Consider the following 24,991-nt stretch of genomic DNA (forward strand, 5'->3'; position numbering starts at 1 on the left):
TTCTGCATTTTTGCGCTACACTGTCATCGTCCAATCTTTCGCAGAAACTGAATTCGGCAGTAAAAGTAAAATTATCGAACTAAAGGCATTTTGTATTCTACGGATACATATATATTCCAAACAGTGATGTGGTAACCAATCAGAGCAAGATCTTTTGGATGACCACGTAGATTACAATGCCACTGAGATATCTCTCCCCTGTGTTAGGTTGAAGAGAATCCCGGTGCAATTTCTTTTGTTGCCTGGGTTCATTATGATTTCTTTCTTGTGGGTGTAATATAAATATAGATGTTTATACCTGTAGTGCATACGACGTGTACATTGTCGATTCCAACTTGATAAAAGACGACATTCTATACGCAAAATCCCAAAAAAAGTGATCCGTCAGGATAGAAAAACCAAACGGAAGAAATAAGAATAAAATGAGCAAAAGATTACACAGACATTAGCTATACGACAGGCGGATGTCCTGTCTGTACTTACTGTGGATTAAGGAGAACGACTAAGTTTCGAGAAAGGCTAGTTTGCTCTGTGTCCACGCTTTGGACATCAGACTATATTTCTTTCTGCGTTACCTCAATAACTCAATAAAACTGGTCCTTTACTTAAAATTCAGTCTACGGCTCAGTAGTTCTTCACTACAACTTTTGGCTTTAGCCACGAAATTACGACCTTCTGTTAATACTGAACACAATGCAGTCTGAGAGACTTTCGCTTTGATGTGTCATCACATTTTTCTGTCCAGTAAACTCTGAGCCCCGGGCTTGTCTGTTAGCTAAAGCCACAAGCGTGTTCTGCTAAACCGGACGACAAACGAAAGAAAATACCACTACGCTTCCACAGACGTTGAAAAATTTAACGCCAGCGTTAGCGTTCGACCTTTTAAGCAAAGATACTGCTTTTTTTTAGAAAAAGAAAATGAATCCTCTGAGGCAATTTTGTCAGAGCGCAAGTGCAAACAGAAATCTCGATTGCTAATACTGTTTTACCGCCGCTTTTTCAGTGCACTACAGCGTATGAAGAACTTTAGATTTCATCAGCACCTCATCCATATATGACAGCAACTTAGGTACTTTTGATACGCGCAGGTATAAGTTCACATCTCGGTGGAACTTATGTGATCGGGCTTAGTATGCACCAATTTCCATTAACGCGCTTTTGTTTTGTTGCAACTCCTCCGTAACAGTGAGTTGGCCAGTCGTGTTTTAGACTCGTGACACAGTACTTGTCGTGAACCAGTTACTCACAACGGGAGGTTATGACGTTCGGATCACGGGTTTATATCAAAGTTTGTACACTCTTAGTAGACCATTAAAACAACATAATTTGAAAATACTAAGGTGCACCACTTCCGAAAAAACTGCCAGAGAAAGTTTACCCACCTATTATGTAAGTGCTGTATGTGGGCGAAGGGTCTGATTGCAAATAGTTGATGTGGTCAAGCTGTTAGCACTCGCGCTGTGCTACAGGGTCATGGACGAGGCAATGGTTGGAGTCCTGCAAAAATTTACTTGTTTTTAATCTATACATTTTTATCAGTAGTCATCTTATTCAGCTTGTATAACATTTGAGAAGTAATGTAATGAAAAAGAAAACCACGTGCATTTTCGTAAAGTAGTAGTGAATTTCATGTGTTACTTGAATATTTTCTATTTTTAAATTAAATTGTCAATGACGAGGACAGGCCTCGAATGCCCAAGTCAAACCTCGATAAATAATAATGCGAATTATTCACAGTCAGTTATAAAGTAAGTTACAATGTGCAGACCACAAGTGTAATGTACAATTACTCGTCGGATGTTCTCTCGACGTCACACGCTGCAGGATGATATGTATCACACAGACTTCATCGAAAGCATGCATTTTTTCCCCATTTACAATGAATGTTCAGAATTTTTTTAAGGGAAAACACACTTCGTTGATCAGGCTGCAGTGGCAGAGCATACCTAGGCACTTCAGACCGGAACCGCGCTGCTGCTACGGTCGCAGGTTCGAATCCTGCATCGGGCATGGATGTGTGTGATGTCGTTACGTTAGTTAGGTTTAATTAGTTCTACGTCTAGGCGACTGATGACCTCAGATGTTAAGTCCCTTAGTGCTCACGGGCTTTAGAACCATTTGAACACTTCGTTGACATTTTGAAATATTTCTCTATCTTCCGATGGTCTGGATCCAACCATGCGTAACACAACATTTCGCCAAACAGAAGTGCCAGCAGTTTGTGATGTGCGATGGAATGGATTTCAATAGAATCTTCAACAGAGACAATTTCTCGTTCAGTCAGAACCGTACAGTTTTGAAGGCGCTTGATAGAGTTTTTTAATTGCCGATAGAAATAGAAGTCGTATGGTTGGCAAATCGGAGTACATTTAGGGGGTATGACTTTAAACGTGCAAGTTGGCAGTCCTAGTCATCGGTAAAGTTGTCGTCGTATAAAGCAGCATGCGTTTCTTCGTTTACTTGTTCTAATACGTGATTTCTTAAGTAACAGAACCCAGTACGTTGTCCTCGATGGTGAGTGTTCATCGGAGGTGAGGGTATCATCTGGAGTGCACCAGGGAAGTGTGGTAGCTCCGCTGTTGTTTTATATCTACATAAATGATCTTTCGGATAGGGTGGATAGCAATGTGCGGTTGTTTGTTTGCTGATGATGCTGTGCTGTACGGGAAGGTGTCGTCGTTGAGTGACTGTAGGAGGATACAAGATGACTTGGACCGGATTTGTGATTGGTGTAAACAACGGCAGGTAACTCTAAATATAGATAAATGTAAATTAATGCAGATGAATAGGAAAAAGAATCCCGTAAAGTTTGAATACTCCATTAGTAGTGTAGCGCTTGACACAGTCACGTCGATTAAATATTTGGGCGTAACACTCCAGAGCGAAGGCGGATAGTCGTCTTCGCTTCATTGGTAGAATTGTGGGAAGATGTGGTTCACCTGTAGAGGCGACCGCTTATTAAACACTAATACGACCTATTCTTTAGTACTGCTCGAGCGTTTGGGATTCTTGTAAGGTCGAATTGAGGGAGGACATAGAACCAATTAAGAGGCGGGCTGCTAGATTTGTTACTAGTAGGTTTGATTATCACGCGAGTGTTACGGAAATGCTTCAGTAACTCGGGTGGACTGCCGCCAACTTACATTTCGCGGAAAGACCACAAAGATAAGCCAACAGAGATTAGGGTTCGTACAGGCAGTCATGACAGGCAGTCATTTTTCCCTCGTTCTGTTTGGGAGTGCTACAGGGACAGAAGATGCTAGTTGTGGTACGAGATACCCTCCGCCACGCACCGTATGGAGGATTTCGGAGAAGGTATTTAGGTGTAATACCTAAATTAAATTAAAAATTTTAATTAGCTAAAGAACATGAAACTACATGCAAATACACGTTGATATTTTAATTATATTACTTCTAAAATGTCATACAAACTAAACAATATGGCCGGTAAAGAAAAAAGAGATTATTAATGAAGTTTCAGTAACAATCGAACCATCACTTTATATAGGTTCGATAATGACTTGACCACTATGAAATCTAATGTCCTCCACCTACGCATAGGGACAAACGCCACATAATAGACGAGTCAAAAATGGTTCAAATGGCTCTGAGCACTATGGGACTTAACTTCTGAGGTCATCAGTCTCCTACAACTTAGAACTACTTAAACCTAACTAACATACGGACATCACACACATCCATACCCGAGACAGGATTCGAACCTACGACCGTAGCGATCGCGCTGTTCCAGACTGTAGCGCCTAGAACCGCTCCGCCACAACGTCCGGGAGACGAGTAAAACTGGCCTCGCGATTGTCTCGGAATTACGAGGGTAGTGGACCTTACTATTTCCACATTCCACTAAAGATGTACAAAGTCTCAACAAACTCTGTGATCCCAACGTCGTACCCTCTGCCCGAAAAGGAAAATATCTCCTCAGATGACTCATGTGAGTCTACACTGACCTAGTAAAATTTTAGTCAGTCCCTTAAAAGTTCACACTGGTAGCCTTGTAGGTTCTGGACGCGAAATCTATGGGCAGAAACGACCATAACATGAACGGCGCTGTGCTGTTTGTTATTGTATGAGTCCGTACAGTCCGATGTGTGTCTACAACGGTTGGTGCTCCACTTACGCTATCTACGATAGCTCAAGAACAATGTTCGTGAAAAGACCTTACCACAGAGGAGCCAGAGAAGTGTTACTCCCTCTCACTGACAGGTCTCACAACCCACATGATTTGCTGCTGTCACTACGAGAAGATCTGTCTGAAACAGTTTCCGAGCAAACATAGTAAGGTGAGACCCATTTTATAAACATTTTGCGGTTGGCATTCGCAGATGGTCGCACGTCGGCACATATAGCTTCACGGTTTTAATGGGGAAAGTATCTACATACATACTTCGCAAACCACCATATGGTACCTGGCGGAGGGTATCCTGTATCACAAATGGATGTTTCCTTTCCTGTTCCACTTGCAGATAGAGCAAAGGAAATAAATATACGTGTGTGCCTCCAATCTCAGTGATGTTCTTCGAAATCACTGTCACCTCCCCTCCAGGGATTCTCACTTAAGCTCCCAAAGAATATCCGTAGCACTTGCACGCAGACATAACCTACCGTTACATATCTAGCAGCTCACTTCTGAATTACTTCGATGTGTCCGTTCATTCTGACGTGGTGAGAATACCAAACACACTTGCAGTACTCAAGAATAGGTAGCACTGGCACCCTTATACGGTCTTCTTTACAGAGTAACTGCTCTCTCCTAAAATTCTCCCAGTAAACCGAAGTCGACCATTCGTCTTCCCTACCTCAATATTCACATCCTCGTTCCATTTCATATCGCTTCGCAACGCTACACACGGGTATTTAAACGACGTGAATTTGTAAGGCAGGACAATACTAATGGTGCATCCGAACATCACGGGTTTGCTTTTCTCACTCATCCGTATCAACTTAAATTTTTTTACGCTAAGATCCAGCTGCCATTCGTCACAGTAACGAGAAATTTTGTCTAGGTCATCTGGTAACAACCTACAATCACTTATCTTCGACACAGAAACTTGGAAGTAACTGACTGTAATGTGGAGTGACGTCTGCCGAATCGAGATCTCGCCTCTTGCCAGACGTTGCTTGACATAGAGTGCAGTCATTGTCTGGTTACATGTTTGCTCTCAGTTTGTGGAGTCTGTAGTTCAGTTCGGAGATAGTTCTGTGACGTTTTGGGGGTGCATTCATAACACAGTTTGGCCCTGACTATTCACGTTAACGTTTATTTCAAATTTTACGAAGTTCGTAACATTGTGCTCACTATGAAAATGTTATTTATTCTGCTACCGGTTTCGGTTCTAAACTATCATCCACGGCAGCTGTAGAACATACAGAAGTCGACAGTGTGACAATGCCAAACGAAATAAGGAAAAACTGTTAAATTAAACGAAATACTCACAAAATTTATCACAGATGTATCGCATGTCATACATGCTTTGATATGAATTACCAATAGAAAACCATAGCTGACATAAAAATAAATAATTATGCCAAGATTCAAATATAATGGCACATTGACAAAACGACGACATGTGAAACACAGCATTGCAAGTAAAAGAACTTGATAGTCAAGGATGACTGTCTTGACTGTCTCCATTGCCATTAAAAACTTCTGTGGCAATCAGATTACAAAAGTGAAATATGAACGCATCTACACTTGATTGACATTACGTAGAAACACCAATAAAATAAAATATAAAGTAATAGAATAAGAGCATTTTTCAATCGAAGAATGTACAATCCAGTCAAGTACATGAACATTTGTAATACAAGCTACAGACCAATCCATGAAATTAAAATCAGTCAAACAATATATGACGACAAAATCTACAGTGAAAAACTAATATGAAGGAAGTACAATATTTAGGAGTGAAGAAACATACGAAAGGAATGTTAAATATGTAGATGTAAAAAATTTAAAATTTTAGGCGTATGCCACAGTATAATAATTTCTTTTTTAGAATAAACATGGTTTAAATCTAAAATGCTACACATTGGTTGGATAAATATGTCATGCAATTTTCACACAATTACAAAGTGTGATTAAAATCCCATATATCATGCAGATAATAGTTAATAAAGATGTGTGGTATGAATCTACAATTTAGCACATTGGTTCGAAAATATTTCATCAACATCACTGTATTGTCATAAGACAAAATAAAAAACGTCCATTTAGCATACAATCAAAAATTAATAAAGTCAGAACAATACTCAATTTTAAAATCAAATCATATCATTACACAATCTTTTTAGTTGACGAAACCAGGGATACAATGGGTAAAAATAAGCGAGGACTTTATAAGGGGCTGTAGAGGTGTTTATAGGAAGGGGGTAAGGGAAAAAATTATGTATATGATTTAACTTACGAAGTCAATATGAGAACTAAGGGACATTGCCCCCACGAAGCTACAGAATTTCCCAAAATGATAACGTAGGCCATACTAATTATAGCCAGTGTAACGTACATTATATTTATTATCAAAAAGTAAATAACAATAGAACACAGATGGCAATTTATAGAATTTGATTAGGTTTAATGACCCGAAAGCCGAAACTATTTGTGACTATATTTACATTCAGTCATGATACTTACCATGAGTTGGATATTTCAACATTCTCATTTCGAAATGATGCCCTTCATCTCTAAAGAGTGTTCAAACGAAAAGCAAGTAAACATCCTAACAACCGAACCGATTTAAATTTCCATATGGCACTTTGGGATAACGTAGCGAAACATGGAGGGACGCTAACGTAGCATCGTCACCTCCCCCCACCCCCAGCCCAACCACCCACCCCCAGAATATTCCAACCTGTGAACCTAGCAAGCTCTCTGTCGTTTTCAAAGTACAAGTACTGACAGTGATCGAATTCCTCGAGCACGGAAATAAAATCAACAGAGACGTCTACTGTGAGATATTACGTCGCCTACGCAAGTCTATCGAGAGCTAACGGCCTGGGTCGCTAACGGACAGAGTGATTTTGCTTCACGATAACGGGCGTCCACACCGCAACTTCAAACAAAGCTTAATGGACAAGTTCAAGCGGGAGCAGCGAGAGCATCTGCCCCACATCTTGATCACGTCGCTTTGCGACTTCCACGTGCTTGGTAGGAAAAGAAATCTCAGAGGGAAACGCTTCCACTGGGACGACGAACTGGTGAGTGCACTGAACGGCTGGCTCTTCTCATAGCTACAGCGAATGCTTTGGCTCGTTGAACAGTTGTGTCCAGGCCTATGGTGAATACTTCTGAACAAAAACGTCAGTTATTCCCAAAGGGTTATTTAATACGTTTTCTGTTGAACACCCCTCGCACACCTTCGTGATGAGTCTGCTGTGAAAATTTCAAAGCAGAAAGCACTCGAGCACGAAGTAGCACTTCGGCGGGTGCGCGAAATACAAAGACCCTAATCCTACTCAAAATGTTTGAGATAATTTGGAGCAGCAGGAGAAATGGTAGCCATCAGCAACTCCGCAGTTTGGCAGATCTGCTCGATCTAAGTGATAATGGATTGCTTAACTTGGCAACAGCATACCTAATGAAACATATCAACTCTCTTCTTCGACGAACATCGGCCAATATGAATAGGTGGTGTTCCAGGATATTAACATAACACCTTTTGTGGGAACCAGTTCTTTTGTACAGACTGCTTATGAGAGGTGTCGGCAGACCATGAAAGGTGCATGTGTTTGTGTCTTAGAATCAGTCACACTCACAGCTTGTGACTTGAAAGCTCTAGTATTATAGGAAACTGTAATGGCCATGAAAAGATTACTAATCTTACCCGACTCGCAAGAATGGATCAAAAGTAGTTATACAACTCTCACATCCATATAAATAAGCGCAAAATTAAACGTACTGTATACTGTTTACCTCAGTCTAGAATGGTATACATTAATAGACAGACTCATCTAAACAACACGTAGTACTGGGATTTTGGTGCCCGACATACGAGCTTTCTGCATCCAGCCGTGAACCACACTATATGTAGACCCAGTGGAAGCTTCCCCACACTCAATGTAACCGCTAATGCTACTCTGCTACTCTTTTCCAGTACCGTTCATCGGCTCCAAAAAGTGTACACGTTACCTTGAATTCTGAAGTCGGCATTTAGAAAATATCATATTAGAATTCTCAGTACCACGTCATGAATAGAAACAGTTTCTTGTCGCTCTACATACTTATCGTCGAAATTTAATGCAGCCTCGTTCAAATGAATGCCATACCACAGGTGGGTATTGGCAGCTTCTCTCCAGAGCAGCCCAAACGGAACAGCCATGAAGCAGAATGCCTTGTTTCCTTCACAACCAAGTGTAAAGACCGCACCCTCGTTGTCTGTTGGCTGAAGCTACTAGTGTAGCTAATGTGCCTTTGAATGTGTTGTAGTCGAACACTGGGAACAGATGATATAAGAGATATAAAAAAATTATCATGAGAGACAGATGACATAATAAACCAAATGTGTAGTAGATGGAAAATCATAAACGACACATTTTACAATGTAGAATCAAATGAAACAGAAATTTTGCTGCAGCCATCTGCTTACTTACTTATAAATTCGTATCCTTTCTGAAACTACACTACTACGTGCGAAATTCCTTGGGTGAAACCAGCACATGGAAGAGTACCAAGCCTCAACTAAACTTACCACACATAAACATAAAATTCTGCACAATACCTCAACCATGAATAGCCTCACTAGTAATGTTGCACATAGTTCAAAGTATTCAACCTCTCAAACCCCAATCAGGCAAAATTAATTACATCAGAACAGTAGCCCCAATCAAACATATATCCTAAAACCACATGTATCTCAACACTTCAAGCACTGCACAAGAATAGTAATGCCTGACTACCTTAAAGTAAGGGAAGCGTGTGGATACCGTACTGCCAACGAGGCAGGTGACTGGTTGAGGGATGATGGCACATCAAGGACAAGCTTTCAGATTTAGTTTCTGTGGCAACAGTTTACTGATCCCGCTACACACTTGTAGGACTTGTAGAGGAGACTGAGTAGACAGTATTTTGAACTGGAACTACTTCCACAAAAAAGTATTGTTTGTGTGTTACAGCCATTTGCAAACATGGTTTCTGGGTAGTTATGGTGTCAGGGGCGCTAGTAACAGGGTAACCGTCATTCTAAGCTATTTGCTAGTGCAGGCTGCATAAATTCAGGAGCATTCATTCATTCAAGGGAAACATGCCTGATTTCTTACCTTAGCCAATCGTTTGACTAAATGTTATAAGACCCCATGACCATTGATTTAAGACCCTTATGGATACTCAAACCTTCTCAGAATCCCCACCCTGACCCCTTCCCCACATCCTCATTCCAATCCTCTGGGAAACACAAAACCTTTTTTCCCTGCCCCTTACCTAGATTGGCACACTTTCTGTTGAATCCTCATTACCAACTCTTATGCTTTCTCATTGTCTCTGTAGAGCTGTACCATGGGAACCAGGAATGATGTTGGTTTATGTCCAGTATCCTCATTCTATAACAGAAACTACATGCAGCTATTCACTGGGTTCTCTATTGAGAAGCAAAGCGCTACTTAAGCTTCCATATGTTCTGTTACAACCTTTCCTATATAGTCCACTTTATCCTAGCTACTTTTGATGTAGAAGGCCGTTATGTTCACTATAACGTTGCTATATGCTGCCTGTCTCTGTGCTAGATCATAGGTCTGTGGCTGTAAGTGACACACAGGAACTCACTAGGTGCTACAGACTCGAACTAACTCAGAACAACAGGCTTGAACTATCTGGCTCTCTGCTCTGTGGCGGCTGTCTGAAGACTGGCGGCCGAGAGGGCCTCGATCAGTCTCCTTGTGACCTTTATAAAGCATGGTGTGCTGGCGCCAGCTTACACAACACACTTTTGATGTTGGCTAAATAACTACATCGATAAATTAATTACCGCCCCCTCTCTAGGAAATCCCTTTGCCATCCCTTCCAACCCACCCACCCCCCAGCCCTACTTGCCCTCTCCAATCTACATGGAAATTGGTTGGAAAAGTACTCAGCCTGCACTGCAGATAGAGAATCTCATGATTCGAAATCGAAGCAAATGTGGATTACATGGTAGAGGTCATTCTGTTTAGTTGTAAAATTCAATTTTCAGAGGTTGAATTTCTTAACTGGCCGGAAATGCTCACATCCAGAAATTACAAAACCTAATTATATAATTAAAATAGCTGCAGATTGGTGGTGTTGTCCTAGAAGATTTTACTGTGCTCAGCTAACTTGACAATCACAGACTGAGGTACTGCACAGTGCCATACCAAAGAACATCCCATCCCTGGCACTCTTCCTCCCACTTTACCCAGAAAAAAATGTACGAAATAGGCTCACTCTGTGCTGGAGAGCAATGACGCCATGCCAATAAATTCCAGTCATTGTCCATATATATTTATTCATATTATTTATGTAAGCAGTATCTGGGAAACAGGGATCACCCATTCGGCTAGAGCTCACCCCTGCACCCCTGAACACTGCTTCCTATGACGTAATAAGTGTAAGCACCAGGGAATGGAATAAAGCACAGTATAGTAGCTACAGTTTTGTGTATCCCATGCATGCATCTATCGTCCGTAGGCCACCACACATGTCAAAAGTTTCACAATATTCAAATTACAGATCACAGACCTATATACCCCTGACCACAAACTGGATATTGCTCTCCTTTCATCTCGTGGCCCCAAAGAAAGCATCAAGTGGTAAGTGGTGGCTAACTGTTGTTCAGGAAATTCCAGATTCCTTTTTGTGTCTCTGTCTCTCTCTCAGGAGGCTACTTCCTGTGTGTGTGTGTGTGTGCGTGTGTGTGTGTGTGAACCAACAACTCCAAACATGGAAATGGAGGTTTTCATCTCTCTGAATAATACCGTGTAACTACCAGCTAATGTTGGGGACAAAGAGAGAGCTGACGCCATTTCAATATCACAACCAGATGGAAATAGTCCATTTGTTTTACCCTACAAAATAAACTGGAGTCAAAACAGTCGCTTAAACGACTCACTTTCACTTTACAATGATCTTTCTTTCTAATTAAAGATTGTAAGAGGTCCATAATTAAAGAATTTGTTGCTAGCGCACTCGAGCTGATGTAATTTCGATGTATTGCTCACGCGTTGCCTGCGATATGTAACCTAGAAGAGAATCTGAGACCAAAGAGCAGTATTGACTGCAATAAGAACAGTGTAGCAGTAGTAGTAAGTTGTTGGTAGCGAGCAGTGGTGTCTGGTGTATCGTGTTGGCTGGGCCGGTCGTGTGCAGCGATGGCAGAGCCTGAGCGTTATAGGATAAGGTAAAAGAAGCCTCGCGCATATGTAGTATTGTTACATCAAGTCCCAGGTAAAGGTTTTTTGAAAAAAAATCTGTTAATAATAATCTTTCTCATAAAAAGTAACTTTTGACATTTATCGCAATTTAAAGAATTCACTAACTTCTCCAATCCTTGGCAATTCCGATTATTGAAAAGAAAAGGCAGTTCTTTCCTTTTTTATAAGACAAATCTATCGGCTATCATTGCACTTAGCTGCGCCAGGAAAATTACTTATAGGAGCAGATATATACGCGTTTCCGGCGACCTAATTAAGGTAAGATTTTTCAGCTTACTCAGAATGATGTATCAGGGCCATGACGCTGCATTGCTGACATCCAAAATTTACCAGGTTAACTTGACTGTCAGTTATTGAAAGGTTATAGGTTTGTCACATTGTATTATATTTTCACTGTTGGGTAGTTACGCTAAATGAGAAAATTGTTCATATTATTTTATTTTGTGGGGAGGTTACAAGATGTTCTCAACAGTCGAGTATCCCACCCAAACATCAACCAAATCTAATAACAAAATTTCCACCACAAATAGATAATAGTGCTAAATATATCCATTGTGGTTTATGCACTGACGTCTGACAACACAAGTGCCCTCCTCCACCACAGTATTTCCATTAAACATACCTGGAAAAGAATCCTACCGGTCACATAAACTCGTTACGGCAAAAGGCCGTCCATCACCCACCGCTCCGAACTGCGGAGTAACAGCAGTGCTGTGCGTGGCGAACGCATCCATAGTTAAACACCAATCTCCTGGTGTTGACATGACTGCTTTAGCCGACGCTCAGGGACTGCTGGTATTATCACCAAGCAGTCAACCGTTTAATTTACATAGGGAATAATCCTGCAGTGCAAACACTCGTCATAATGAATCTTCTCATGTAAAACACACATTGTTTCTGGCGCCACACGCAGCAAACCACTCACTTCGATAGCCCCCACTGCCGCAGGCAAGAGCAGACAGGATCGGCGCATTCTTTATACCTAATCACCCATCACTGACTAATCTAATCCGGTGCTTGTGGTCGGCGACTTCTTGTGACCACTCCCGCCACCTGCCACGGCGCACTGTGAGTGAAGCAGCACTTGCTTGGATGTGCACAGTAGTTCTAACCAACTGTACCCCGACATAGATCCCCACTTGAAAAAATCAATTTTACACAATCTGGTACAGGGATGTTGTTGACTTAACATCTCTAGTTTCTCCACCGAAATGTAGATTTCTCACTTTTATACGAGTTGTTTCCTGGAGAGAAGTAATTGGGGCTCTCACACGTTTTCACAGCACTAAAGTATCGTTACTTGTGAAAATCCTGTAACAGTATGGCATAGGCTATATTTCCTGCAAGTATTCCCTCATCAAATAAAGGAAACCAGTTCTAATCAGGTTAATATCTGTTACGTCCTGTATCACAGGACTAGAAAATAAATTCATTGTGGGGTCATGACGGAGTCTAAGATCTACCCCTGTCACAGGATGCCTCGTCACTTACGAACTCTCTTAAAATAACCAAATGAACCACCACACACGAAGGTTTTTAAGGTAACAGCACACAGAAGCTGTACACATTGGGTTTATACTACGTATCGCTTTATAAATTCGGTAATACAGCTGGTTGTATAATGATGGTAAACTCTCCCTGTGCATGTGGGAAATTGAAATTGCGTTAAAAGTTATCGCCACAACGAAAACACGCCCGATTACTGCTTTGACTCTGGAATCAATCCATGGTGTCCTAGCCCTGGCTACCACTCAACAGGCGGCATGTTACTGATATCCAGTTGAAAGACTATTACTTACATTTATCAAGAGAGTCACTTTAAGTGGCGAGTGCTTTTCCTTTTCAGCGGTCCGATTAGACTCACCAGATAGCTCAAATGGGAATCTCTGGAGGAAAGACGATATTCTTTATGAGGAATACTATGTAGACCCGACATTATGACCGTAAAGACAAAATAATGGTATTAGTGCTCAGAAGAAAGCAAAGAGGCTGACTTTTCCAGTCGCTCAACTTGCGAGCCGAATAGGCGAGGTAATGACTAATAGTGGTACAGGGTAACTTCCGCGACACATCGTTTGATGTATCACGAAATAAGAATCTAGATCTAAATTTAAATTTAGTCTACCTATTAAGAAGCCACGCCATTCATTGAAGGCACACAAAACTCGCAGGATAATGTTGTCTCTTATTCGCCAAGGGGGAAAAAAGTGGAACTCACACCGCTTGATTGTGTCGCGGTAAAAATATTCATAACAGCCCCTAATTTTCTTATTACAATTACTGCACGAGACGAATGTGAGAGGTTTTAATACCAGGTGCGACACTACAGTAATGAGACTGAGGTGAAAAAAATGTTGCTTACCGTTTCAGTCAAGTTTAGTGATGTCTCCTACAAAGTAGTTCCCTTCTGTTTGCACACACTTCTTCCAGCGCTTCTACCATTGATGGTAACATTTCTGGAACTCATCTTCTGTAATATCCGCCAATACCCTCGTCACAGATTTTCGGATATCTTGTGTTGTTTGAAAATGGTGTCCCTTAAAAGCTATTTTGACTCTTGGAAATAGAAAAATGTCACACGGATCGATATCTGGAGAATAACGTGACTGTGGTAGTACTGAAATTTATTTTGAGATTAAAAATTGCTCTACTGACAGTGCAGTATGGAGTGGCGCAATATCGTGATGCAGAATCCAATTACCAGCAATGCTGGAACGGACACGAAGAACTCTTTTACGAAATATTTGTAAAATTTCTTTGTAGTAACATTGGTTAACTGTTTGTCCAGGAGGCACCCACTCTTTATGAACAATTCCCTCGGAATCATAGAAGCATACAATCATGCATTTCACTTTAGACTTCGACATGTGACCTTTTTTGGTCTGCGTGATCTCTTTGAGTACGCTTGAGAACTTCGGCCTTTCGTCTCTGGATCGTACTGAAAAAACCAAGTTTCATCACCAATGATAACACGGCTCAACAATTCTGGATTGATTTCCGTTTGCTCTAACAGATCGGCTGCCACAGTTTTCCGAGTTTCTCGGTGTTGTCGTGTGAGATTTTTGGGGACCATTTTTGCGTAAATGGTTGCGCGGGATTAGCCGAGAGGTCTATGGCGCTGCAGTCGTGGACTGTGCGCCTGATGTCGGCGGAGGTTCGAGACTACCCTCAGACAGAGGAGTGTGTGTTTGTCATTAAGATAATTTAGGTTAAGTAGTGTGTCAGCTTAGGAACTGATAACCTTAGCAGTTAAGTCTCATAAGATTTCACACATATTTGAACTTTTTTTTTTTGCAAAAGTCTGTCTCACACCAAGATCTTCAGTTACCATTAGACGAGCCGTTTATCGATTGATGTTCAGTTCTTCTGCAATCATTTTCACGGATAATGTTCGATCAGATCGTACGAAGTCATGCACCCTTTCAAGTTGTCATCCGCCCGTGAGGTTGATGGTCGTCCACTGCGGTTTTCATCTTCAACATTCGTTCTGCCTTCACATTTTATGGCACGAAAGACTTGAGCTCTTGACATAATCTTCTCTCCAAAAGCCTTCTGAAGCTTACAGTAAGTTATCGTCGCGTTTAACCCAATTTAACGCAAAATAAATGGCATACCATTGCGCTGTATTATGCGGTTCCATTTCCGTGACGAGAGATAAAAACACTTATTACAGCACAACTCGCGACTAACCAGTTGCATCGATGTGCCGCTGCGACTAGAGGTAGTTTATAGACCAAGGTCACAGGTATTTTACCTCCGCAAGTTTGCAGGGTTGCCACACCTCGCAAAGAAAATCAGTTTCATTACTTCATTGTTGCACTTCGTAGAAGAACCAGTATAAAATTGACCTCAATTCCCCTGACCTGAGAGTATTGCTTGCCTACCATATTCTCACAAATCTTCCAGTCATTGACGTATGACATTTACATGTACATGATTTCTTCGAGTAAGAAACGTCCCCACCAAGATACAGGCCCCTGCTAATTCTATCGAAATCCCATTATGCTCCAACAGCGCTCTGATTAGTTGGAAAGATATCTAGTCTTACACCCATCACTGACTAGGTACAAGGCCATTACAACGGGAAAAATAGCTCAGTAACGCAGATTCACAACCATGCAGAGGCATAACACGCATAAATCACCGATATCAATTGATGTCTATAGATCTCAGCCTTTACATATGTTGATCTCCTTTATCATATTCCTATGATTACTACATTAAAAATACAAATAGACTTCTTTGACACCACATTGTCTCTGTGATTGCCAGTCCATATCGACTATCAGTCACAAGGAGAGGATTCTTGTGTTGTTTCACATGCAGTTCGATAAATTATTTTTTGCTGAAGCACATCGGAGCAGTGAGTGACTAGAAATGTGTACTCAGCCATCGGTTTTGTTTTTCTACCATGACTTAGAAGTCTGTGCCAAGTGCCATAACAACATTACCACCTTTCAATTCATTTACTCTCACAGGAAACTGGACATAACATGATGAAAACGATTCTCCTGCCACAACGCGCAGGTTGGTTGTAGTCAAAGACAGTTCCTTGCTGACTAAACTGTGGTAGATATCACAACATATGGAAACTGTAGCTGTTTCTGAACAGGTGTCCAAAAGTGAGGATCTCTGCACTTCATCTTATCTTCCAAAGTGATGGGGCAGTAGATGTCTGATTTCGAGGATGGCAAGAGCATTGATTTCCCATGTTGCAGCCATATACGCAATCACTGTTTCAGTGATGGCCATCCCCAAAAGAAGTTGCTCCCTTGAAGACTCTCACCATATCTGGCATGTGGTGACAATCAATCATTATGTGATAGTGGACAGATGGGACGGAAAAAGATAACCTCGATACCGAGTGGTGGGTAATAAACACCGCAGTTTATGGTGTAATCAGTCTTACCAGTTTGTCTGTAATTTCTACTCCAACCAGTGACATGGAAGCATGCTTCCCAATTTCTGTATCGTTGCTGCACCTCATCTCGACTACTTTGCAGTATCATATACTAGATTCCGAAGGGCCACACTCTTCTGTACTTAATAACTACACATTATGTATATTCACGGTTAATTCTCGGACATACTCACCAAAGTATACCAGACAGCTTCCTATATCGATGAAGTTAGGTTATCTACATATTTCTAGCACTTCGATCATAGCAGAGGTTTTACTGCTACAATTCGCCAACTTTCCCTGTGTAGATGGGATTGAAATAGAAGTTTCGCATTCGTAGGATAAACCTAGAAAATTAAAGTCCTCACGCACTGTTTTCGGTCAACCCTCCCTGCAACACTGTCAACGATTTAATTTTAAACTGTACAGAAGTCGGAGGGAACTATGTCTGCGTCATTCCACGTCTTGTGAAGGAACAGGGCGATCTGAATCAATAACTGCTATTCAGCGAAAGCTTGTTCCACATTAATCTTAATCACAATACCTATCATAGTGCACACAATATCTCCAGATACATGCATGTTGAGGGGATCAGCACATGTTATTGTTCCACAGCTGATATGAGAGTGTTGTGGTGATAACAGATGATTGAGGAAAATGTGTGGTTTTAGTACGAGAGAGCTCCAGATGGAACGTGTTCGAAACATTTTATGCAAATCAACTGTGCCACCAAAAGTGAAGAATGGTCTAGTGTCAGGAATGAGGGACAACAAGGTATAGCAAGAGAGAAATGATTGTAGAATGTAAAACACACTCTATTAAGGTTACACATTTCTGCACTTAAACAGTGTCTAATTTTAAAGCCATGAGTTTCCGAAATATATCTTATGTGGAGTACAACGCTCTTAATGATGTGTGGTTTGTGGGGCGGTCAACTACACCGTTACCAGCGCCCGTGCAAATTACACGCCTTTGCTCAGTCCAATCTCACCACTTTCATGAATGATGATGTAATGATGAGGACAACACAAACACCCAATCATCTCTAGTCTGGTGAAAATCGCTGACCCCGCTAGGAATCGAACCCGAGACCGTGTGCTCGCGAAGCGAGGACGTGACTGCGGATCCACGAGCTGCGGACACAACGCTCTTAATACTCTAATGTGGGACATATACTGTATTTCCAACATGTGATACACGTTAACCATGCAAGCTTCCTATCCTACTCACTACGGTGAAAACCCAAAGATAATAAAACTATTCGCTTTAGGCCAAAGAAGATCCCAGATTCTTTGTGATACATGCGAAATATAGCTATCTAGAGGTGTACAGCATTCAGTGTATCAATACGATTACTGTTCAGAAATTTTGCTATGCTCGCAGCGGCTCTATAGAATGATCGCCAGCTATGGAAAATACATTAAATGATGAAACTGAGAAATAAATAGCAGCGATGTTTGACATGTGAAATTACACACCTGTCTGCACTTACTCCGTAAAAAGTACAATGGTCAACCAAACAGTGTTTGCATCACCTCAAAACCCTCTATCAGTGACTTAGGAGAGGATTTTGAAATCTTTTATGTAGACCACTTGCGCTAAAAATTGTGATATAATGAGGCAGTGTTTGGCGTCCGTACCAGGAAGGTATCGGAATGATAGAGAAATAATGGTGGAACATAAACAGATACAAACGACTACACGGTTTGGATCTTAAAACACGTTGTAATGCTAGAGCTGAGCCGTTGCCGACCAATTAGCCGTGTCGAAAGTAACCCTGTTAACATTCCAATGTATGAAATATTTTTCCAGCGCATAACATACTTTCTCCCTGCAAGTTTCTCTCTGATAGACAATGGTGACAAAATGTAAGGTTATATCACAACCCTCTCACACACCAAAGAAACATCGACTCTCTGTAACATCAAACACTACACAGCTTAGTGAAGTTGTATGACGCATGGTATTTACGAAGTTAAAGTCCGGTAATAGTTCGCAAATTGTGATATGTTCACAGCAATCCTATAAAATGATCATCAGTTGGAAATGCACACAGAAACAGTTACCTCGTGTGAGGAAATAAAAACCAGTACCTGTAGCCTAAAGCGATGTAACAGACTTGTTGTAGTTTACCACAGATGCTGGTAAGCTTCCTCTTGCACACTGAAGTCATGGTCCAATGATAGGTTTTATTGCTCATGTGCACGGTAGTACGACTGTTTCACTTTGATATCACCTCCCCAGAATGCCTTCTTTTTTCACTATTAAAGTGTGTATATGTACTATCGGTCCTCTCTCCTCCACAACAAACAGTTTTATTGAATTTGGTCAGCGTTCATTGCTTGGTGTTTTTTCTCTAATTTTATCTAGTTTCAGTCTGTTCTGGTAATTTTGCTAGATTTTAGTGAGTTTAGATATATGATCGTATTTACCCCAATTTTATGTACTTCACATAATTTTTCGTTATTACACAATGTTACATTTTACTGCTTATACATCCCTTTTTATATTTTCCGACAGTTTTTCATATGGTCTATGGCGATATTGATGACTTACTCTTGTGTTGTTTGATTTCCTACGAGAATCTTTTACAACAACCTAGTAATAACTCCTAAGCGTTCCAGATGATACATATGAATGCAATTTGAACGGGACTTTCTCTGGAAAGTATGGTAACAGTGGCTTTACAGCCATACAAGGCTCGAGAGTGGTGCACATGATGGGTGTATAGGAATCTCGAAGTCTGGAAACAATTCCGTGTACTGCTCTGACCCATCAGAAAGTGTGTCTACAGATTCATATAGTACTGTACTTGTTGGAAACTCAAAGTGTGGAAATTGTACGACACGTTAATTTAACTTCGCTCCATTGTGTAGGGATCTGCAACAGGGAGCTGCATGGGTACAGAATCGGTCTCTGTTTCTGCTGATATTGGTTTCGCATATGTGTTGTTTACGAGATGTGCTTCGTTATTTGTTTATACCTTCCACTTATATATATATATATATATATATATATATATATATATATATATATATATATATATATATATATATTCCCTAAAACTAAAACTCTCCCTCTCTGCCCATAGGGTGGGGTTTAAGAGAGTGGAATAAGGGTAAACAAATGTAAACCCAAATATTAACTTTTTTACACAGATTCGAATAAGTTTTGTTTGTTTCGTGGGTCAACATTTGTAAAATGAAGTTTTGTTAAACGAAGAAAAAAAAGACACTGGAGCCGTTGTGCCGTTGAAGGCTGTCAGAATAGTTGTTCTTAACGCAGACGATGCCGTTGACGGTTATTTGTACAGCACTTGTGAGATAAACTGACGAAATTCCACCAGGCTTTCCTTGAATAGGCCTCTTTTAATGATCACAACCATCCTGTAATTACGAGTGGTGTCCCTTATCAATGACTACTGTGACCAGTGCTGTCAAAACGTGACAACCCTCACAAATCACTTACGCACGCTTCTATGTACTGGTGAGACTCAACATTCTCTGGACTGTACTCGCAGGCACTCAGGGATGAATCTTCTTAGAATAGATACACTGCGTCCATGGATTGTTCTCAGTGCTGCTTGTAATTACGATACTACCAACATCTGCAATACGAGAGTTGAGCATCAAATTTGAATTAGCACCACCAGAAGTAAACGAAACTGAGACACTAGCATTTGCTGCTGGTTTTGGCCTATCGCTACACATTAGCCCTTCTATGAGGGACATTCTACTGAAAAATAGAGATTTTTTAATACGTAATACAAATTTGGTTCTTAGGAAGCCATTTCTGATATTATTTCTGTGGAGTATGATGTTGAGTGGAAGGGAAAAGTGGATCGTGAACAATACGGTCAAAAATATCTGTTTCTGAAATGTGGAACTGCATAAAATCGCCGAAGGTTAGAGGGCCAGATCGAGTAACTCGTGAACACGTAATTAATCTACTTCAGGATAAAATTGTTTTGACACAATTTGACTAAAAAGTAGTAGGTTGAGGGGAATGATCCAAATCCATCAAGGAATTACCCTCATTAATCAAGCAACAGCCAATATTCTAACAGAGGTATGTATGCAGGAGGAGCTGTAGTAAAAACTGTAAATGCAGATCATACACTCCTGGAAATTGAAAAAAGAACACATTGACACCGGTGTGTCAGACCCACCATACTTACTCCGGACACTGCGAGAGGGCTGTACAAGCAATGATCACAGGCACGGCACAGCGGACACACCAGGAACCGCGGTGTTGGCCGTCGAATGGCGCTAGCTGCGCAGCATTTGTGCACCGCCGCCGTCAGTGTCAGCCAGTTTGCCGTGGCATACGGAGCTCCATCGCAGTCTGTAACACTGGTAGCATGCCGCAACAGCGTGGACTTGAACCGTATGTGCAGTTGACGGACTTTGAGCGAGGGCGTATAGTGGGCATGCGGGAGGCCAGGTGGACGTACCGCCCAATTGCTCAACACGTGGGGTGTGAGGTCTCCACAGTACATCGATGTTGTCGCCAGTGGTCGGCGGAAGGTGCACGTGCCCGTCGACCTGGGACCGGACCGCAGCGACGCACGGATGCGCGCCTAGACCGTAGGATCCTACGCAATGGCGTAGGGGACCGCACCGCCACTTCCCAGCAAATTACGGACACTGCTGCTCCTGGGGTATCGGCGAGGACCATTCGCAACCGTCTCCATGAAGCTGGGCTACGGTCCCGCACACCGTTAGGCCGTCTTCCACTCACGCCCCAACATCATGCAGACCGCCTCCAGTGGTGTCGCGACAGGCGTGAATGGAGGGACGAATGGAGACGTGTCGTCTTCAGCGATGAGAGTCGCTTCTGCCTTGGTGCCATTGATGGTCGAATGCGTGTTTGGCGCCGTGCAGGTGAGCGCCACAATCAGGACTGCATACGACCGAGGCACACAGGGCCAACACCCGGCATCATGGTGTGGGGAGCGATCTCCTACACTGGTCGTACACCTCTGGTGATCGTCGAGGGGACACTGAATAGTGCAAGGTACATCCAAACCGTCATCGAACCCATCGTTGTACCATTCCTAGACCGGCAAGGGAACTTGCTGTTCCAACAGGACAATGCACGTCCTCATGTATCCCGTGTCACCCAACGTGCTCTAGAAGGTGTAAGTCAACTACCCTGGCCAGCAAGATCTCCGGATCTGTCCCCCATTGGGCGTGTTTGGGACTGGATGAAGCGTCCAGCACGAACGCTGGTCCAACTGAGGCGCGAGGTGGAAATGGCATGGACAGCCGTTCCACAGGACTACATCCAGCATCTCTACGATCGTCTCCATGGGAGAACAGCAGCTTGCATTGCTGCGAAAGTTCGATATACACTGTACTAGTGCCGACATTGTGCATGCTCTGTTGCCTGTGTCTATGTGACTGTGGTTCTGTCAGTGTGATCATGTGATGTATCTGACCCCAGGAATGTGTCAATAAAGTTTCCCTTTCCTGGGACAATGAATTCACGGATTTCAATTTCCAGGAGTGTAGATTCACTACAGTAAGCAGGTTCATTTTGTTATTCGCTACAGAACTAATACAAAGGTGAAAACCTAATGTGGAAAGCTGCACTGAAGCTGCCTTCGTGCTAAATATCGCAGCAACGACAACTCGTATAGCGCGAAACACATATTCGAAAAACTAATTTTTAATTTTATGTTAATCATAATTACAAAACATACAAGTATTGAGCAGCGATGATAAGCATTAATAACTCTGCTATCAAATTTACTTTCTCATAACAGCTATTCTAATATTTTAACGCTAATCACCCCAAATACCGGGGTACAACCATGTTAGTTGGGTGGTTAATTTGGGAGAGGGGACCAAACAACGAGGTCATCAGTCCCAAGGGATTAGGGAAGGAAATCGGCAGTGCCTTTTCAAAGGAACCATCCAAGTATTTTCCTGAAGCGATTTAGGGAAATCACCAAAACGCACTGTCAGTATGCCCGGTCGCAGCTCTGAACCGTCGTCCTCCCGAATGCGAGTCCAATGTCCTATCCAATGCTCGATAACCTCCTTCGATGGAACTACCAATCCGGAATTACTGTGTGGTTATTACGTACAGTCTAGTTTGAAAGCCGCCTTAGCAGTTCGAATTCAAGCGACCTCTACAAACCTCTACAGAGTCGATAGTTGGACCGAGCATACGAAGTGCAAAAGTTGACCTGCCGAATTAAAATTACGGTTGGAGAAACAACTTCAAATCTTATCTCACTCCGTTTGTAAGAGATTCGCCTGTAATAGTTATTAGAGCACTCGATTTGTCGAACAACGTCTATACGAGCGAGTACAGAGATCAGTTGTCACGCAAACGTTTATTGAGATTGCGTAGTTAATAATATTCCTATTTCCTTTAATGATTTATTAAATTCATCCTTAAAAAAACGTTACTCCGGGAATCCTCATTTAACATTCGGAATGACTTCTTTGCAATATCAAATTATCCTGAATATAACAGCCACGTCGAATATCTCCATTTTTCTGAAGTGTACATGACTGTGGAAACTTATATCCTGTATCCGCGGAAAGGTGCAACTGATCTGATGCCATGTATTAGACGCCACTGATTAGCGGAATTCAGATGGCTTACCTTTTGACTGCTGTGGCTGCTCCGCGCTGCTACTGCATTTCTTGGTTTTCATAATTAGATTTTCCGGCCTGGGACGTGTATGTAGATGTTGCACGCAAGCCGCCTCATATGAGACTGTTGCTACGCAACGGCCTAGCCTCCAGCAGAACCCCCTCTATTGTTGAGACTCACGTCACGTCGCATAACACGGAGAGATCTCCAGCTGTGAAATCTACTTTTTGAAACTATCTTCACGGTAATGTATGCTGAGATCCGAGGTATTCCTCACTGAAGCGATTCACCACGGTGACACACGTTTGCGAGTAATTGACGAAAAAAATGTCGGAACATTTTGTGACTCTCAATACCATTACAAAAAGGTTATTTGTTATTCTCGTTGCGTTGTCTAATGGATAGGATAACAACTTCACATGCGAGAGGTTATGGGTTAGAATCTCGTCATGTTGAGTGAGTTTGTTTTCTTTTTAAATCTTTAACGAAGTGACTTTGACCATTATTTTTATTGAATCAATTGATTCAAATGAAATTCATATATTCCATTCCGCTGTCACCTCATTTTAACCACCACATAAACTTTTTTCATTTGTTTCATTTTTCCCTCATATCATTCTTTCCCAATCGGAAATTTTGTTAATATATATTTAATTACGTTTATCTATCATAATACTCAGGTATTTGAATATTCCTATCCATCGCTTAAAAAACACAAGCCGTTATTCTATCCATTGCATCATAGAACCAAACAACATACTGGACCTTTTGTATCGCTCTTGAGTATCACAAAATATTCCGAATTTCATTTTTCGTCCGTTACTCTGAAACGAGAGCCCACAAGGGTGATTGGTCGCAGTGTGTGATACCTGGGATCTTAACGTACATCAGCGTATAGATCAAAATAAACCTCTTAAGCGATCACTTCCATGGATTGAACGTTGCTGCCAGAGATCACCCTTACTTCCACGGATCTCGCTCCATCTCTGCACCAGAAGCCATAATGCGTATAACACGGTACATTTGCATTATTGTATCTTGTAGTTTAGACTTCTTTAGCCTTATTTTCGTCAGTGTATACTGAATATGTATTATTACTGTATTTGCAGCGGGGAAAAGCTTGAAGATGGTCGAAGAAAAGGGGCGAAACGGGTTGCTAAGGAGTAAAAATCTGGCAACGCGATCGGGACTGATTTTATTCGATTTTTAGAATATAATAGGAAGATGGACAGCTAGACGGCAACACAGCTGGTAGCTTCCGAGGAGAGCAGCCGGCGGGGCGTAACGAAGTAGGAAGCTTGGAGCAAAGCAATGTGGTAGCCTGATGGTGGGCAGTTAAGGCTGGTGATGGTGTGTTGTCGACAGCGGCAGCGTTCTGGTCTCGAAGAGTAGATGTTGCTTGCTTTCGTGGATGCAGGGAAGGCAGCACGGCTACGAGACTTTTGGCTGTGGTGTTTTTTCGGCTCTGGTAGTTAAAGGAAAATGTGCTGACTGAGATCACTGCAGGCGTGTAGAGCAGACCATTGTATTTGGGTTGCCCAAATTAAGTACCAAAAAATTACAGTTTTCAAGTATGATGAGGCATCTTAAGTGGCCCATTGTGCATAAGTTAGCACACTGTAGTGTACTATCTTTGATTTTTCTAAAATTCTCATTTTCTACTGTTGCTGCTTTATTTTGTTGTTCTCATTCACTGCGGCCAACAGAAAGTGTCTTGGGCTGTTGTATTCGACTGTTGATTTTTGCTGTGGTGTTAGTTAGGGTGCCAGCTTCTTGTTGGGCACGTTTTATGCTTTTGTATTCTCGGAAACAAGGAAGGAAGACTGGATTTAACGTCCCGTCGACATCGAGGTCATTAGGAACGGAGCACAAGCTCGGATTGTGTCGAGGATGGGGTAGGAAATCGGTCGTGCCCTTTCAAAGGAACCATCACGGCATTTTCTGGGATCGGATTAGGGAAATAATGGAAAACCTAAATCTGGATATCCGGATGCAGCTTTCGAATCGTAGTTGGCCCGCGAAGTAGCCGCGCGGCTTGAGGCGCCTTGTCACGGATTGCATGGCCCCTCTCGCCGGAGGTTCGAGTCC

Source organism: Schistocerca gregaria, chromosome 1, assembly GCF_023897955.1.
Source record: "Schistocerca gregaria isolate iqSchGreg1 chromosome 1, iqSchGreg1.2, whole genome shotgun sequence".
NCBI lineage: Eukaryota > Metazoa > Arthropoda > Insecta > Orthoptera > Acrididae > Schistocerca > Schistocerca gregaria.